Below are 19,834 nucleotides of genomic sequence, written 5' to 3' on the forward strand. Positions count from 1 at the left end.
CTTTCATTAGGCTGTTATCCCAGACATAGCCAAGAGTGCCTTATTCTCCTGAGCCCCAACAACACATACTTTTTTAAAAAAAAGATTTTTAAATTTATTTCTGAGAGAGAGAGAGGAGCACAAGCAAGGGGAGCCGCAGAGAAGGAGAAGCAGGTTCTCCACGGAGCAGGGAGCCTGATGTGGGGCTGGATGCCAGGATCCTGGGATCTTGACCTGAGCCAAAGGCAGATGCTTAACTGACTGAGCCACCCAGGTGCCTCAACAACACATTCTGGCAGAATGAGCAGATTTAATGGTGAGGAGTTAAAAAGTCTGCTATGATTTAGTCCCAGAGTTGACTGACTTAATGCTTTGTAATTTGTAGATCCCTCAGATCAATTCTTTTGTCAAAACAGTGCTTATTGGAAGAGGCAAGTCAATAGGCAATAGTTTCTTATTGTTAGAATAAAGCATGGTCTTTAAGGATGGCAGGAGCTTCCTCTCTGTCTTTCCTCCCTGTCACCCTCTCTTTCTCTCAATAACTAGAAAGAAGGGTGAAAAGAGTAAAGGAAAGGAGGAGGGTAGTATTTAGGACATTGACTTAATACAGCGTTGTATTCTGCAAGTAGGATTTATTTTCTTTGTCTGACTGTTGTTTGAAATGAAATCTAGTAGCACTAAGCTTTGGGTATCATTATAGAATTTCAAGTTAATAGTTCACAATCACCTAACACTGTGTTAAGCACAGCAGAGAATTTAAGAGTCATAAAACAATCTCCATCTGTCCTCTCTCTATATAAATGAATTAGGCAGGAGTGTACAGTTCAGCAAAAATAATGTATACTTTATAATTTACTTTTTTTAAAAAGGATTTTATTCATTTATTCATGAGAGACACACAGAGAGAGAAAGAGAGAGGCAGAGACACAGGCAGAGGGAGAAGCAGGCCTCCAGGCAAAGGAGCCCGACATGGGACTCGATCCCAGGACTCGATTCCAGGACTCCAGGATCCCGCCCTGGGCCGAAGGCAGGTGCCAAACTGCTGAGCCACCCAGGGATCCCCCTACTTTTTAAACTTTTTCCTTTTTTTCTTCTTTCCATGTTTTTGTCTGTGTGTGTGCACAAATGTTCATAGAAGTTTTAATTGTAATAGCCGAAAACTGGGGGAGAAACAGATGTTCTTCAACAGGTGAATGAATGGTTCAGTTGTGGTACATTCATATCAAGGAATACTACTCAGCAGTAAAATTCAACAAACTATTGAAACATAAAACAAATTGAACTGATCTCGAAGGAATTTTGCTGAATTTCTTTTTTTGGTAAATATTTTTTATTCCAATTCAATTTATCAATAAATAGTGTATTATTAGTTTCTGAGGTAGAGGTGAATAATTCATCAGTCTTATTTAACACCCAGTGCTCATTCGTGTGCTTTCCTTAATGCTCATCACCCAGTTACCCCATCCTCCACCCCCTCCCTTCTTGCAACCCTCAGTTTGTTTCCTATGATTAAGAGTCTCTTATGGTTTGTCTCCCTCTGGTTTCGTCTTGTTTTATTTTTCCCTCCCTTCCCCTATGATCCTCTATTTTGTTTCTTAAATTTCACATATGAGTGAAATCATATAATTGTCTTTCTCTGATGGACTTGTTTTGCTTAGCATGATAATCTCTAGTTCCTTTCACATCATTGCAAATGGCAAGATTTCATTTTTTTGATGGCTAATATTCCACTATATATACATATAGATACATATATATAGCGCTATGGAATGGAAGAAAATATTTAGCACCGCCATAGATAGGCTTTTGCTTCTGTTGATTGTTTCCTTCCCTATGTGGAAACTTTTTATTTTGATGTAGTCCCAATAGTTTATTTTTGCTTTTGTTTCCCTTGCCTCAAGAGATATGTAGAGTGGCATCTGGGTGGTGCAGTCGGTTAAGCATCTGACTCTTGGTTTTGGCTCAGGTCATGATCTTGGGGTCATGAGACCAAGCCCCATGTCAGGCTCCATGCCATCATAGAGTCTGCTTGAAATTCTCTCTCCCTCTGCTCTGCCCCTCCTTTTCATGTTCTTTCTCTTTTCTCTTACTCTCTCTCTCTCTCTCAAATAAATAAATAAATCTTAAAAAAAAAAAAAAAGGATTTGTTAAAATGTCTGAGATACATATGTACAAAAATGTTGCTAGGGCCAATGTCAAAGAGGTTATTGCCTGTGTTCTCCTCTAGGATTTTTATGGTTTCAGGTCTCACATTTAGGTCTTTAACACATTTTGAGTTTATTTTTGTGTATGGTGTAAGAAAGTGGTCCAGCTTCATTCTTTTGCATGTTGCTGTCCAGTTTTCCCAGCACCATTTGTTGAAGAGACTGTCTTTTTCCCTTTGGATATTCTTTCCTGCTTTGTTAAAGATTAATTGGCCATATAATTGTGGGTTTATTTCTGGGTTTTCTATTCTATTTAATTGACCTATGTGTCTATTTTTTGTGCCAGTACCATACTGTTTTGATCACTATAGTTTTGTAATAAAGTCTGAATCATGGCACCTAGCTTTGATTTTCTTTTTCAGGATTGCTTTGGCTATTCAGGATCTTTTGTGGTTTGATACAAATTTTAGGATTGTTCTAGTTATGTGAAAAATGCTATTGGTATTTTGAGAAGGATTGCATTAAAAGTATAGATTGCCTTTGGGAAGTATAGACATTTTAACAATATTTGTTCTTCCAATCTGTAAGCATGGAATCTCTATTTCTTTGTGTCATCCTTAATTTGTTTCATCAATGCTTTATAGTTTTCAGAGTATAGGACTTTCACCTCTTTGGTTAGGTTTTTTTCTAGGTATCATATTATTTTTAATGCGGTTGTAAATAGGTTTGTTTCCTTAATTTCTCTTTCTGCTAATTATTGGCATATAGAAATGGCAAAGGGGGGAGAGAGCATCTTAAGCAGACTCCCTACCTAGCAAGGAGCCCAGCTTGGTGCTCAATCTCACAACCCTGAGATCATAACCTGAGACAAAATCAGGAGTCAGATGCTTAATCTACTGAGCCACAGAGGTGCCCCAGGAGTTTTTTGATTACTGACATAATTTCTTTACTGGTTATTGGTCTGTTCAAATTTTTTTATTTCCTCCTCTTTCAGTTTTGGAGTTTCTAGGAATTTATCCATTTCTTGCAGGTTGTCCAATTTGTTGGCATTTAGTTTTTCATAATATTCTAATTGTATTTCTGTGCTGTTAATTGTTATTTCTCCTCTCTCATTTGTGATTTTATTTGAGTCCTTTCTCTTTTCTTCTTGCTAAATCTGGCTAGAAGTTTATCAGTTTTATTAATTTTTTCAAAGAATAAGCTCCTGGTTTCATTGATCTGTTCTATTGTTTTGTTTTGTCTTGTTTTGTTTTGTTTTTAGTTTCTGTGTCACTTATTTATACTCTAATTTTTATTCTTTCCTTCCTACTGTTGGTTTTGGGTTTTGTTTGTTGTTCTTTTTCTAGCTCCTTTATGTGCAAAGTTGGGTTATTCATTTGAGATTTCTTTTTGCTTCTTGAGGTAGGCTTGTATTGCTACAAACTTCCTCATAGACCCACCTGCTTTTGCTGCATCCCAAGGTGTTGGGACATTGTGTTTTCATTTTCATTGGTTTCCATGTGCTTTTTTATTTCTTCTTTTATTTCCTAGCTGACTCATTCATTATTTAGTAGCATGCTTTTTAGCCTCCCAGTATTTGTGCTCTTCACAGATTTTTTTGTTGTGGTTGACTTTCTAGTTTCACAGTATTATGGTCAGAAAATATGCTTGGTATGATTTTGATCCTCTTGAATTTGTTGTGGCTTGTTTTGTGAGCTAACACATAATCTATTCTAAAGACTGTACTATGTGTACTTGAAAAAAAAAAAACATGTATTTTGCTGTTTTAGGTTGGAATATTCTGAATATATCTGTTAAATCCATCTGATTCAGTGAGTCATTCAAAGCCATTGTTTCCTTGTTGAAGTTCGGTTTAGATGATTTGTCCACTAACGTAAGTGGGGTGTTAAAGTCCCTACTATTATTGTGTTATCAATTATTTCCTTTATGTGTTATTAACGGTTTTATGTATTTAGATGCTCCCATATTGGGTGCATTAATGTTTAAAATTGTTATATCGTCTTTTTGGATTGTCCCCTTTATGATTACATAATGTCCTTCTTTGACTCTTGCTACAGTCTTTGTTTCAAAGTGTACTCTGTTCAGTGTAAGTATTGCAACTCCAGCTTTCTTTTGACATCTATTCTCATGATAAATGTTTCTTCATCCTCTTTCCATCTGCAAGTGTCTTTACCTCTAAAATGGGTCTCTTGAAGGCAGCATATAAATGGGACTTACTTTTTTTATCTACTTTGCCACCCTATGTCTTTTGATTGGACTATTTAGTCCATTTAAATGAAAAGTAATTATTGATAGATATGTATTTATTGCCATTATATTACTGGTTTGTGATTGTTTCTGAAGATTTTCCTGATCTTTTCCTGTCTTTCATGTTTTTTTTTTTTATTTTCTCTAGTGATATATTTGGATTTCTTTCTCTTTATTCTTTGCATATTTATTGGTAGGTTTTGATATGTGGTTATCATTAGATTTGTATATAAACTCTTTGCATATAGCAGTCTATATTAAGCTGATGGTCCTTCAAGTATGAACCCATTCTTTTCTCATCTCCTTCCGACATTTTAAGTATTTTATTATATTTTACATCCTTTTATTTTATAAGCTTTGACTGATTTTTTTATATAAATATTCATTTTTACTGCTTGTGTCTTTCCTGCTTTAAGCAGTCACTTTTGCTCTCTTCTTTGCACTCAGAGTCCCCTTTAATATCTTGGGGTTGGTTTTCTAGTCACAAGCTCATTTAGTTTGTCTTGAAAACTCTTTATCTCTCCTTCTATTATGAATGATAGCCTTTCTGAGTAGAGTATTCTTGGCTGCAGAATTTTCCTATTCAGCACTTTAAATATATCAGGCCTCTGTCTTCTGGCTTGGAAAGTTTCTGCTGACAAATCTGCTAGGCTTATGGGTTTTCCCTTATGCATTAATGATTTCTTTTGTCTTGCTGCTTTTAAATTTTGTTCTTTACCACTATATTTTGCCAGTTTAATATGTCCTGGTGCCAGTCTGCTTTTGTTGATTCTGTTGGGGGTTCTCTGTGCCTCTTGAATATGGGTATGTGTTTCCTTCCACAGATTAGGGAAGTTCCAGTTATTATTTCTTCAAATAAATTTTCTGCCCCCTTTTCTGTCTTCTTCTGAGATTCCTATAACACAAATGTTATTACATTTTATGGAGTCACTAAATTTCCTAAGTCTATTCTCTTTTTGCATCATACTTTTCTCTCTCTTTTGTTCAGCTTGATTATTTTTCATTACTCTCTCTTCTAGGTCACTAATTCCTCTGCTTCTTCCATCCTGCTGTTTATTCCATCAAGTATGTTTCCATTTTCATTTATTGTACCCTTTATCTCTACTATGTTATTCCTTATGTCTGTGTTAAGGGTCTTATTCATGTCTTCTACTTCTCGAGTCCAGTGAGTATCATTATGATCATTGCTTTAAACTCTTTACTAGGCATGTGACTTATATCTATTTCATATAGACCTTTGGCTGTGGACTTGTCATGTTCTTTCATTTGGGATAAATTTCTCTGTTTCTTTATTCTGTCTGCCTCTCTTCTATTTCTGTGTGTTAAGAAAGTCAGCTGTGTCTTCTGCCCTTGAAAGTAATGACTTTATAAAGAGGAAGTACAGTGTCCCCTGTTCACCAGAACCCAGCACTTCAGGAAAATATCTTATATGTGTTGTTTATGCCCTGCTGTTATGTCTGAGTCACTTTTCCTTCACATACAGTCATCTGCACTGACTCTTTGCCTGTTGTGGGCTGTGCTTGTTCTCTGTGGTGCTAGTTGGACCCAGGGAGCACAGCTCTGTGAGAGGTGTGCTTGCTGGGGAACTTGAGAGCATGGTAGTGTTGTTAGCAAAATGTGTGCTTGGCCAATAGTTCTATGCTGGATCTCCTGAAGTGCTGGGGTTACTAGAGTCTGCACATTGGCAGCTAGTAGGCATAAGGCTGGTCACAGCACCTAATGGTGGCTGGGGACATGTTCCTGGGCATGTCTGGTGGTTTGGTCTGGTTCTGGGCAAGGCATGACATGGCCATAGCTATGCACCTGGTAGCCCCACACTAGGAGAGCAAGACACACAGGGTGACTGGGGAAACACAGCTAAGTGTGGCAGGGCAAATGAGCACAGCACTTGATGGCAGCTATATACTTGGTGGCTGGGCAGGGCACCCACTCAGCCTTAACAAAATTTGCCCTGAGTCCAGGGCTGAGACTAGCAGATTTGCAGTGTGTGAGTCCTCAGGAGAACTCATGGGTGTGGTGCACTACTAGCAGATTAGGTAGTATCTGTGTGGCCCCACCTCCAGCAGATGTCTATGCTTATGGGGAGAGACAGAGGAAAATAGTACCTGCCAGTTCTGTCATTTTTGGAGAAGGTCCCCCAACAAGCTCAGAAATCAATATAAACATCTGTCCCCCATTTGCCCCCAGCATTGTGTAAACTGCCATTTTTATGTTGCCTCTCCACATAGGCTGCTGTCTCTTTAAGGGTGGCACCCAGCTATCACTCACCGTCTAGGCTTGCCCAGTGCTGAGTCAGCTGACCGCCAAAGCTTCAGGTTTCAAGCCCCACTGGTTTTACAAATTCACAGAATTCAGCTCCTCTGGTTTTTAAAGCCAAAAGCTATGGGTATTAGTCTTCTCATGTGAGCTCCCTGGTGTGAAGGCCTGTTTCTCTACCTTCTTCCCATGTGCAGCCCCCTTCCTCCTGTGGGCACCCTCCCTCTACCTTTCTGATGTTCCTAAACTTTCAGATGCACTTCTCTTGTACATTTAAGTTGTGAAGTTTGCTCAGCCAGACTTCAGATGGCTCTCCAGTTTATTGACTTGGATGTGGATAATGTATAATTGAAAACAAGGGACAGAGTCAGCACAGAGTCCTCCTACTGCCATCTTCCCAAGCCCCTCCCACTCTTCAGTATATTCTAACATCTTCTGTCCTCTGGATTCCTTGTAAATTGGCAGTAATCTCAGTTCTGGTCAAAAATTTATTAATAAAATCATTTTCCTAAATTTTGTACCAGAAGATATTGCATAGGGCATAAAAAACTTAAAATTTATAACTGGACACAGGACTCTATTTTTTGTGAGAAAGAATACACACACGCATACACACACACACACACACACACCCTTACTACCAAAATTAAACACAAGAAAATTAAGTAATCTTAACAACAAAAGATAGGAACAACAAACAGAAATTAAACCGAGTATCAAAGAAGTGCAAAAACTTGAGATTCATTAAAGGCTTTCCAGTCATTTAAACTGAGGCTTACAGGGGATCCCTGAGTGGCCCAGCAGTTTAGCGCCTGCCTTTGGCCCAGGTTGTGATCCTGGAGTCCTGGGATCAAGTCCCACATCGGGCTCCCTGCATGGAGTCTGCTTCTCCCTCTGCCTATGTCTCTGCCTTTCTGTGTGTGTGTGTGTGTGTGTGTGTGTGTGTGTGTCTCCCATGAATAAATAAATAAAACCTTTAAAAAAATAAATAAACTGAGGCTTAAATGTTCACAATTATATTTTTGATTTAAAGAAAATGAGTATTATGCCCTAGATTTTGGTTCAGCTTGCCTCAGCAACCACTAGAGGGAGGCCAAGATACATCTGAAAAAAATCACACTTAAAGTCTCAAACCTGGAAGATTTAATTTTTCCTTATGTTCTTTAAAAAAAAAGACAAAATTCCAGTTAAAATCTTTAAATAATTTATTTTGCATTTCACAAGCGCCTATCTTAAAGTCTCAAACCTGGAAGATTTAATTTTTCCTTATGTTCTTTAAAAAAAGAAAAAGACAAAATTCCAGTTAAAATCTTTAAATAATTTATTTTGCATTTCACAAGCGCCTATGACACTAAAGTAATTTTATATGTAGGATCTGTTTGCAGTATGGGGGAAAACATAGCCCTTGTGTGTTCTACACAAAGTACATGACACAAAATATGCCTCTGAAGGCTTCCTTTTACGTCAGTCCTTTTTAAGACATTAAAAGGTACAAGAATCTAGGGATACTTCGGTGGCTCAGTTTGTTAAGCATCCTAATCTTGATTTCAGCTTAGGTTTTAATCTTGGTCTTGTGAGTTCAAGCACCTCACTGGGCTCCAGTGAGGGCTTATTTCTTTTACTTAAAAAAATAAAATAAAAATTAAATTAAAAATTTTAAAAAGGTATAAGAATCTAAATAGAAATCATTTCAATGGTTGAACAATTTTTTAGAAATTCTAAGTAATTTTTTAATTCAATACCCAACTCCTTTCCAAATCACAATTTTAAAACATTTAACTATAAAATAAACAAAGATATCCAACAAGTTCCTACTTTTCCAATGATGATTAATTTTTTTTGAGGGAATCAGAAAAGATAGCAAACTCTTTCCTCTAAAAGATAAGAATATTCCTTTGCTAGAGGGCTACACACAGGCTTCATCAGCCTTGTGGATAATCCAGCTGTTTCTTGTCCTACAAATAATTAACTAAAACATCAGAAATAACTTATCTCTCCTTTTTCCACAAAATATATACTCTCCTGATAATGCTTACACTTTATGTTAACATCACTCTTTATGTTTTACAACTCATTTTCACATGCTATTTTATTTATCCCCAAAATTTTATAATTGGAGATTATTGTACCCACTTTAAGGATACTCCAAGAAACAAGATATATTTTGCAAAGTTCCACAGCTGTAATTTGCATAAACAGAACTCATATCCAGAGCTTCTAAACTTCTAAAACTCAGGTACTCTGCAACTTTACTGATAATATCACTGCCAGGAATTTAGGTCCCCATGAACAAGCCTGTTTCTCATTGTCAACACCTGGAAGACTCTAAAAGCATCAAAGTGATGCTTATGCTTTTCATCTCAGTAATCTTTGCAAGGAACTAGGAAGGCCTGCACCGAATGGCCAGTCTTAGTACCAAATGGAAGATCCATCCTCAGGTTCCTTGGTTCTTCTAGAACAGAGGATTACAGCACAGACAGTGCTGCAGCTGTTTGGGTTTATGGGGAGCAAGCCCAATGGAGTACTTACTTCCTTGATAGGCATACAGATGTGCAGAAGCTGGAGGGTTTTTTTCACGGCAATGAAAAGTGTGCCTTTGATCACTGATCATGAACATCTCTACTAGATGATGAGGGTAAGAGGAGGTATTAACCATAAACCAGAAGAAATAAAACTAGTCCAGGGCCAAGTGGTAGGCTGATGAATCTTTAACAAATAGCTCTGCCAGAGGAGACAAAATAAGGCCATTATTTGTACTTTGCCAAATAATGTATATCATGCCATGCCATGGTATATATACTCCCATCATGGCCAGTTTCAATCTACCAAGTATTTATGAATGTGGAGTTGAGAAGCCAGGCTAACAATCAGCTCTTGCACACCACTCCTCTAGCCCTGTGCTTAGAGCACCCCTACTCTGTCCTTCCTCTGACTATGTAAATATTAGATGCAGACCTAATGGGAAAACTCTACTCTTCTATGAATTTTTTGAGGATGGATTTTCCATGAGCACAGCTGGCTTCCAGGGCTATCCCTCACTTCTCCCAGGGTGTGGAGGGGAAAGTGAAGAACTTATTTATATGATTAGTGTGTTAAGGAGAAGAAACTGTGCAATAGGCTTCCTCCCCTTCCTCTCAGGTCTGCCTGTCAGAAGAGGGTGTGCTTTCTACTTTGACTATTGTCATGAGATAAAAGTCAATGACCTCATGTCATAATTTGCCCTGAACAGTTCTGACATTTCACCCTACCAGCACCTCCTTTAACTCTCTAAAGTATTTTGGTTTGGACAATAAATTATGTCACCTTGGGTAAAAGAGACTACCTCTACCAAGCAAGGCACCCTGGTTTCCAGGAGAAGGGCTGCCTACTTCCAGGTGCAGCCCAAAGAAAATAATTGCTACCATGAAACTGAGCCCCATTTTTGTTTCATCTACTTGACTCTATTTCTACCTCTAATTACGTTCCAAGGAAGTAACAACAGAGGAATTATTTTTGGATACCCTTAAAACTTCAACAAACTGAGTGCCATGAAAAGTTGTGGCTTCTGGACAAATAGAATGTAGAAGTCCATGGGCATAGATACAATGGAGATGAGTTTCATTCAAACGAGGACCCTTAAGCTTCCAAGTCTACATTAAGTAAACAAAGAATAAAGTTTTAATGAGAGTTGACCTATCAACAACCCTACCGTGTTAAAAGTTTATAATAAAATAGGGGTGAATTTCTCAGTTGTAAGTCACCACCACATATATGTAGGGTACATCATACTATTTATTGTTGCCTGAGCTTATTTAGGCTAGCTACAATTAGAAGGACCCTCTGAGCTCCAAATATCATTCTTATCCAACATTAACCCCTCTTTTTGCCCTATAAATAAACTCCAAACTTTCTTCAGCCCTTTAACTGTGTTTCTAAATAGAGTCAGCTGTTGAACACCAAAGCGGCACTCAGAGTAAGATAGCAAAGTTCTTGGTATTTGTGGTGCACTTAAATATGCATTATGTCAGAATGTGTCTCTAAACTACCTTCTTGTATGATGCTGAGTGAAGTAAGTCAATGGGAGAAGGACAAACATTGTATGTTCTCATTCATTTGGGGAATGTAAATAATAGTGAAAGGGAATATAAGGGAAGGGAGAAGAAATGTGTGGGAAATATCAGAAAGGGAGACAGAACATAAAGACTCCTAACTCTGGGAAACGAACTAGGGGTGATGGAAGGGGAGGACGGGGGGTGGGGGTGAATGGGTGACGGGCACTGAGGGGGGCATTTGATGGGATGAGCACTGGGTGTTATTCTGTATGTTGGTAAATTGAACACCAATAAAAAATAAATTTATTATTAAAAAAATAAATAAATAAACTACCTTCTTGCCATAAATCAAAGTCCACCTGAGTGTATGTTTACATCAAATATGGAATTTATTATTTACTTTTTGAAGATGACATCCCATTACAAAGAATTCCAGCCTAGGATGCCCGGGTGGCTCAGGTTTTGAGCATCTGCCTTTGGCTCAGGGCATGATCCATGGATCCTGGGATCTAGTCCCACATCAGGCTCCAAGCAGGGAGCCTGCTTCTCACTCTGCCTATGTCTCTGCCTCTCTCTATTTGTCTCTCATGAATAAATAAATAAACATTTTTCCAAAGAAGACATAAAAATGGCCAATGGGTGCATGAAAAGGTGCTCAATATTGTTACCCATCAGGGGAATGCAAATCAAAACCACAATGAGATATCACCTCACAACTCTTAGGATGTCTATATCCTGTTGGAACTAGTATATAAATTCAATAAAGTTGCAGCATACAAAAGTCAGCTGCATTTCACTACACCAGCAATGAACTATAAGGAAGAGAACTTTTTTAAAGATCTTATTTACAATTGTATCAAAAAGAACAAAATACTTAGAAATAAACCTAACCAAGAAGGTGAAAGATCTGTATGCTGAAATCTGTAAGATGTTGGCAAAAGAAATCAAAAGTGACATGAGCAAATAGAAAGGCATTCTGAGGTCACGGATTGGAAGAATATTATTAATATGTCCATACTACTCAAAGCAATTTACAGATTTTTTAAAAAGATTTTATTTATTTACCCATGAAAGACACACAGAGAGAAAGGCAGAGACACAGGCAGAGGGAGAACCGGGCTCCATGCAGAATTCGATCTCGGGACTGCAGGATCATGCCCTGAGCCAAAGGCAGATGCTCAACCACTGAGCCACCCAGGCATCTCCAGATTTTTTTTTTTAAGATTTTATTTATTTATTCCTGAGACACACAGAGAGAGGCAGACACATAGGCAGAGGGAGAAGCAGGCTCCCTACGGGGAGCCTGATGTGGGACTCGATCCCAGGACCCCTGGATCATGCCCTGAGCCAAAAGCAGATGCTCAACCACTGAGCCACTAGGTGTCCCCAATTTACAGATTTAATGCAATCCCTATCTAAATTCCAATGGCATTTTTCAGAAACAGAAAAAAATGCTAAAATTTGTATGGAACCACAGAAGATCCCAAATAGCCAAAGCAATCTTGAGAAAGGAAAACAACACTGAAGGTATCACACCTACTGATTTCAAACTATATTACAAAGCTATAGTAACCCTAACAGTATGGTATCGGCATAAAAACAGATAAATAGATCAGTGTAAGAACAGCTCAGAAATAAACCCATGCATATATGGGTCAATTAATTTATAACACAGGAGACAAAAATATGCATGGGGGAAGGATAATCTTTTTAATAAACAGTGTTGAGAAAACTGCATGACATATGCAAAGAAAACCTGGACCACTCCCTTACACCATGCACAAAAATCAATCCAAAATAGATTATAACACTGAAATTTGAGACCTAAAACTATAAAACTCCTAAAAGAAAATTTAAACTCTTCAACATGGTTTTGGCAATGATGTTTTTTGAATTGATATCAAAGCAAATGTTACAAAAGCAAAAATAAACAAGTGGAATTATATATCAAACTACAAGTCTTCTGCATTGCAAAGGAAATCATCAACAAAATAAAAAGGCAACTTACTGAATGGGAGAAGACACTTGTAAATGATATATTCAATGGGAGGTAAATATCCAAAATATATAAAGAACTCATACAACTCAACATAAAAAAAAAAAATCTGATTTAAAAATGAGCAGAGGACCTAAATAGACATTTCTCCAAAAAGACATACATACAGGGACACCAGGGTGGCTCAGTGATTGAGCATCTGCCTTGGGCTCAGGGCATGATCCCAGGGTCCTGGGATCGAGTCCCATGGTGGGCTCCCTACAGGGAGTCTGCTTCTCCCTCTGCCTGTGTCTCTGCCTCTGTGTGTGTGTGTGTGTGTGTGTCTCATGAATGAATGAATGAATGAATAAATAAATAAATAAATAAATAAAATCTTTAAAAAAAAAGACATACAACCTACAGACACATGAAAAGATGCTCAACATCACTAATCACCAGAGAAATACAAATCAAAACCACATCATTGTGGTATCCTTTCACATCAATCAAAATGGCTAGTATCAAAAGGACAAGAAATAGCAAGTGTTGGTGAGGATATGGAGAAGAAGGAACCCTCGTGTACTGTCAGTGAGAACGTAAATTGGTACAACTGTAGAAAACAGTATGGAGTTTCCTCAAAAAAATCAAAAATAGAAATACCATACAATATAGAAATTCAACTTCTGGATATTTACCCGAAGAAAATGAAAATACTCATTCAAAAAGATATATGCATCCCTGTATTTGATTTTGATTTTACTTATATCTGAAATATAAATAAATGAACAAACAAAGAAAAAACAGAAACAGACTCGTAAATATGGAGAACAAACTAGTGTTTGCCAGAGGGAGGGTGGTAGGAGGATAGGCAAAATAGGTGAAAAGGATTAAGAAGTACAAATTTAGGCAGCCATCAATTGCTGGGCATCATGGCTGCCCTCAGACCTCCGGTGAAGCCCAAGATTGTTAAAAAGAGGACCAAGAAGTTCATCTGCAACCAGTCAGACCCATATGTCAAAATTAAGCACAACTGGCGGAAACCCAGAGGCATTGACAATAGGGTAGGCAGAAGATTCAAGGGCCAGATCTTGATGCCCAACACTGGTTATGGGAGCAACAAGAAAACAAACCACATGCTGCCCAATGGCTTCCAGAAGTTCCTGGTCCACAACATCAAGGAGCTTGAGGTGCTGCTGATGTGCAACAAATCTTAATGTGCAGAGATTGCTCACAATGTATCTTCCAAAAACTGCAAAGCCATTATGGAAAGAGCAACCCAGCTGGCCATCAGAGTCACCAATCCCAATGCCAGGCTGCATAGCAAAGAAAATGAATAGACAGCTTATGTGCATGTCATATTTGTGTTAATAAAACCATAAAACTAAAAAAAAAAAAAAAGGAAGTACAAATTTACAGTTATAAAATAAATAAGTCACAGGGACAAAAAGTCCAGTATAGTAAATAGAATCAATAATATCATAAATAACTTTCACTGCAATAGATGTTAATCACACTTGTGGTGAGCATAGTATAACATATAGAGTTGTCAAATCACTATATTGCACACCTGAAGCTAATACAATATTGTTTGTCAATTATATTTCAACTAAAAATAAAAATTTTTTAAATATATATAACATCATTAAAAAGAAAGAAAATGTGGTGTACACACACACACACACACACACAAACACACACACAATGAAATTCTATTCATTCTTTTAAATAAAAGGAAATCCTGCATTTTACCACAACATGGATAGATCTTGAGGGTATTATGCTAAGTAAAATAAGCCAGACAGAGAAAGACAAAGTTCAATAAGCCAGAGAGAATGGTATCAATTATATGTGGAATCTTTTTCTAAAAAGTCAAACTCATAGAAACAATGAGTAGAACAGTTGGTTGCCAGGGGCTGGGGGGAGGGTGAAGAAAATGGAAAGAAGTAGGTAAAAGGTTCAGACTTCCAGTTACAAATAAGTAAGTTCTAAGGATCTAATGTCTAGCATGGTAACTATAGTCAATAATACTATATTGTGTAAACCAAATTTGCTAAGAGATTAGATATTAAGCATTCTTGAAACAATTTTTTTAAAAATTTAAAAAAAATAATTACTACTAGATGTCCACATCCTTTTGCAATTAGAATTTTGTAAAGTGAAATATTCCTTTCAAGCATGTTAGCTACCGTCTATGCTTTTAAACTCCTCCCAATCGGTATCCAGTAACAGCGAAGTAAGTGGACCTTGGGATAACAACACACAGAGAGACATACTCAGAGAGCACAAGACAGAAAGTTGCACAAAACCAAAGTGGATCTGTATTCTGTTAATGTAATCAAACACTGAAAAGAAGATTTACACTGTCCTGGCTCTACCTGTGATCATCAGTGGCTGAGTTGTATGCATACCAAGAACATAGGCCTCAGGGTGGGGAGAAATGCGGCAAGACTGATTCCAAAAAATTCTCCTGATGATCTTGTTAGTTTGGCCATTTTCTTGCCAGGACCACAAATACACACCCATTGGCTGTGCCTCTAGATCATGAAATGAAGTGGAAATGTGTCCGTTGTTCAGTCAATATTAACAAGACAAAAGGCCACTCATATAATTCATAGTCCAAAGAGGGTTTGTTTTGCTTTAATTATTGATTTTGATTTCTTGCTATAGCCAATAGCATTATCCAAACTATTCAACATCTTAGTCTCTTCCTTAATAATAAAACTTTGATTTTATTCCAAATAGTGATATGTCCAACTAAATTACTGCATTTATTAACCTCCCCTGTAATAAGGACTGCTGATAAATGTTAAGTGGGCCTTTAGAGAAGACAGACAACTAGAATATTTTTGTCCCTCCCGCTTCCTTGCCTGGAACATGTGTACGTGATGTCTGGAACCCTAGCAACCATTTTGGTTCCTAAGACAACCTCAGGGATAGAAACCACATATTATGGATGGTAGAAAAAAAAAGAGAAACATCTTGGGTCCTTGATGCTACTTTGGACACCCCATACAAACCTGAAATATTTCTTCCGCCTTCCTTTTTTTTTTTTAAGATTTTATTTATTTATTCATGAGAGACAGAGAGGGAGAGGCAGAGACACAGGCAGAGTGAGAAGCAGGCCCCATGCAGGAAGCCTGACGTGGCACTCAATCCTGGAACTCCAGGATCATGCCCTGGGCTGAAGGCGGGCACTAAACCACTGAGCCACCCAGGGATCCCTTCAGCCTTCCTTTATGAAAGAAAAATAGAATCCCATCTTTTTGGATTCCTATCTGTGTTACTAGCAGTTGAAAGAAATTTACAACTGATAAGCCAGCTATCCAAAACACTCATATTACCTGATAATTGCTCAATATTCACTTCATTTTGGTTTATGAAACAAAGCTTTAAAACTAGCCATAATAGTTATGGTAATTCAATTCTCAAACAAAAAATCAGGTCACACAACAAGAATAGTTTGAATCCACTAATGGGAGAAGCACATCAGCTCATTTGAAATCAAGGCTGTGCAATAACACCCAGGTCATATGATTCTATTAGAGTTCTTGAGTTCAGGCATGTAGCAGTAATCCTAACCTGATCTCCCACTTCATCAGGAAAAAGATAAATTTGGGTACTTGGTGATATACACTATCATAACCAGAAGCTGCAGTTTAATACCTAATATCCAAAATTAATTTCACAAAGGGTTCTGGGCCTCTTGAAATTTACATTCCCCCATTAACATTGGTTATTTTGTAGCAATTACACCTATGCTTCTCTTTCTGGACTCAGAAGAAGCATTATTAGTACCTTATCCTATAGAATTCGGTTCTATATATCTAATATTTGACTCACCTAAGCCCCCTATATCGATTTCCCTCAGAAAAGATAATAATACATACCTTTCTTCTAAGGTGTATAGTGATGTTTAGTTAATGTTTAAAAAGTATTTAGTAATCTGCAGATGAAAGATGTTACAGAAGCATAAAGTAATATCATTAATCTGAGTCATCAGTTGACCTTATTAGATATGCAAAATGAAAGCTATGTTACTACAACTAAAAGAGTTATGAATACACATTAGGTCAAATAAGAATCTCAGAACAACTTAAATCTATGTATTACATCTACAAAGCAAACACGGGAAACTTCTTATTATTAGAGCAATATGCTTTTTTCTGTAATAACTACTTAAAACTTTTAAGAATATAAACTGATTAGAAAATTAGTATAATAATAAAAACAAGATATCTCTAGTAAACACCCCAAATCTTTATATTTTAATATGAAGATAAAGATTCAATCTGCAGTGATTTGAAACCATACACCGTGAAAAAAAGAAAATTTACTCTTTGTGAGTGAAACTAGCAATAGTAACCTGAATCTCATAGATTTAAACAATAAATTGACAATTTAGTTCAATTGATGTTTCTTGAGTTCAAATGTGCACTATGTTGAGGTGTGTGCTATTTTATATACAATCCTCAACAATTTTCAACTAAGTATACAGCTATATTTATATGATAATAAGTACATATTAATATTTTATATATTTCTGAACCAAGGTATTATTTATAATATATATATTGTTTTGACATATAAAACTAAAATATCATCTTATTGTGTGACATTGGGCTCTTCTTCAAGCTCTTTTTAAGTTCTTTTTTTTTTTTTCAGAGTATGAAGAAGGGTTTTAATATCTTTTTAAGTTCTATATCCTAATGCCCACTTGCTTGTGTAGCAGAAAGAAAATTAGGAAATAGGAGGTCCTCAATGATGACAGGAATTAATTCTCTTGCAATTAGTTGGGGTAAATTCATACTATCCCTCCATAGCTTACCTATAAGCTGTGGGCCTATAGTTTCAAAGAAAATGAAGTCTTAAGAGGGAAAACACAACAGACACACAAACAAATATACATGCATGCACACACACATTACTGTGCAAAGAACAAATTCCATGGCAGTTACAAGAAACTAACCAACAGGGTTCATCATTACATTGTGTCAGAGAATGAAATGATGACTGTATTTCACTCAGAAAGTACATTGTTGAACTTTTCTGCCAACTTCCCTAACAATTTGATCAATTTGGAAATTTGTGATCTGAACAGGTTTACAGGGACGGTAAAGAAGACTCGCATCCATTTCGTTCCTCCAAAGCATAAAGTAAACATTCTCCTGAGTTGAAAGTAAAGATAGTTTTTGGAATGATTAATCCCTTTCCAAAAAAAAAAAAGTAGGTCATTGCATCACAGGACTGTAGAGACTTTTAAAGGTCAACAAATTTAATGACATCTTAACCAGTCCAGATATAAAATCACAGAGATTATTTTCTTTTTTTAAAAGATTTTATTTATTTATTCATGAGAGACAGAGACACAGGCAGATAGAGAAGCAGCTCCCCTCAAGGAGCCTGATGTGGGACTCAATCCCGGATCCCAGGATCAGGACCTGAGCCAAAGGCAGATACTCAACCTCTGAGCCATCCAGGCATCCCAAGATTATTTTCTTCTACTTCTTTGATGACTCCTTTTCTCATGTCCATTCCTTTTGTTCTTCCTCAAATGTGTCATGACCCATGTTTACAAACTAAATGTCCCCAAAATAGTCATCACCTTTTTCCATTGTCACATATTTTTTAAATATGTTATATGAATTAAAATGTTAAGAATCCTTATCTTACCATATGGTAGAAAATGAATATCTCCCACCTCATGCCTAATATCTTCATACATTCTAAGAATGTTTACATTATTTTGAGTCACTTCTTCAAATTTCTTGCTTCTATTGAATTCTCAAGCGTCATCTCTTGTGAGTGTTTCCTTAGCCTTACTCTGTATTGATTCAACATGGAATACTTCCCACTAATTTCCCTAAAGCAATTTAATAAGATCTATATAACTGTGATCATACATCTTCATTGAAGTTTCAGTGACAACATGAGATAAGAGGGTATAGTATATCACAGCACAGCATAGCCAAAGGTTTCAAATAGAATTATTTCTGTTCAAAGGTGCATTTTTCCCATTTTAATGTATTTGGAATTTTTCTATTTCCTACATTTAATATCTTGCCATATTTTGTCCTGAAAAGCTTTTATTAAATGGACAGTATATCATTATCCATGATATCCTAAAATCAAAGAGATGTGATTAAAAGTCCAAAGTCACACCCACAATCAGAAACTTACCATTGATCATCTCACTTGCAGTCTTGCAGTCCTAGCTCCTGTCCCATTTCCACTCCAACATCTACTCCATTCCCTCCTATTTTTCCCCATCTCTCAATTTTTCCCAGGTCCTGGACTTTCACAAAAGGACTGTTACTCTTTTTTCCTCCAGACTACTTCAAACTTCCTCCAGACTACTTCAAATTTCATAAATCTTGTTTATTTGTCTTTATATCACCACTAGACCACTCTTAGCATGCTTTGAGTTTTATTGTCCACTGCAATATGGTCCATGAAGATGACTGACTAAACAAAAATTTTCACTTTGAGGAATTTTCTTGATACCTTTTGTTTATTTTCTTTCCTTTTTGTCAATTTGTTTAAAAACTGAGATATAATTGACATAAAACATTATATAAGTTTAAAGTATATAACATGTTTATTTTATAAATTTATATATTGCAATGTGATTATCATAGCACTAGCCAACACCTCTATCACATCACATAATTAACAGTTCTTTCATGCGGTAAGAACATTTAAAATCTCAGTAGCTTTCAAATGTACATCTCCTCTCCCAACCCTACCAATTTTTGAAATTGACATTCCTACTGTATAGAATTCTTCCAGCACCTACAATTAATATTCTTCTCTTTTTACATTCTTTCCCTTGCAATTCTTATCCAGTTTGATAGCACCTGGCTCTCACATTTTAATCTTCAACTTTCATCACCCTTCTATATTCTAGACTTACATTTCCATTCTGAAAGACATCTTTACCAAAACTTCCCATGACACCTCAAAGTTAGCACATAAAGGAAAATAAGGAATTTTTTGCAAGATTGTTACTTTGTGTGAATCATCAATATAGACTACAAAGCAAAGTAACAAAGGTTTATTCTGAAGAACTCCAGGATCCATTTGCCAAGACCTCCAAAAATGTGAATTGACTTTCTGCCAGTCAGAAGATTATGATTCACCAAGTGCCTCTGGAGTCTCAAAGGAGGGACTGCTGATAGAAGATCATAAAAAAAATAATTGAAAGG

General features: G+C 36.7%; 1 long non-coding RNA gene and 1 pseudogene across 4 annotated transcripts in view; one reads left to right on the forward strand and one right to left on the reverse strand.

Annotated features, from left to right (window-relative positions):
* Positions 1 to 7,923: 7,923 nt before the first annotated feature.
* LOC140623551 (uncharacterized) overlaps positions 7,924 to 19,834 on the reverse strand; it is an 84,922-nt gene continuing 73,011 nt past the window's right edge. For 3 of the 4 annotated variants that reach the window (XR_012023137.1, XR_012023136.1, XR_012023132.1), the window contains 2 exons: positions 9,156 to 9,347; positions 7,924 to 8,247 (listed from right to left, as the gene is read on the reverse strand). This is a non-coding gene — a long non-coding RNA (uncharacterized lncRNA). Of the gene's footprint in view, positions 8,248 to 9,155; positions 9,348 to 17,996; positions 19,801 to 19,834 lie in introns of those variants that run through there. The other variant, XR_012023134.1, reaches the window with a different exon arrangement.
* Positions 13,544 to 14,000, forward strand: LOC140623835 (large ribosomal subunit protein eL32-like; annotated as a pseudogene).

Source organism: Canis lupus, chromosome 33, assembly GCF_048164855.1.
Source record: "Canis lupus baileyi chromosome 33, mCanLup2.hap1, whole genome shotgun sequence".
Taxonomy (NCBI): Eukaryota; Metazoa; Chordata; class Mammalia; order Carnivora; family Canidae; genus Canis; species Canis lupus.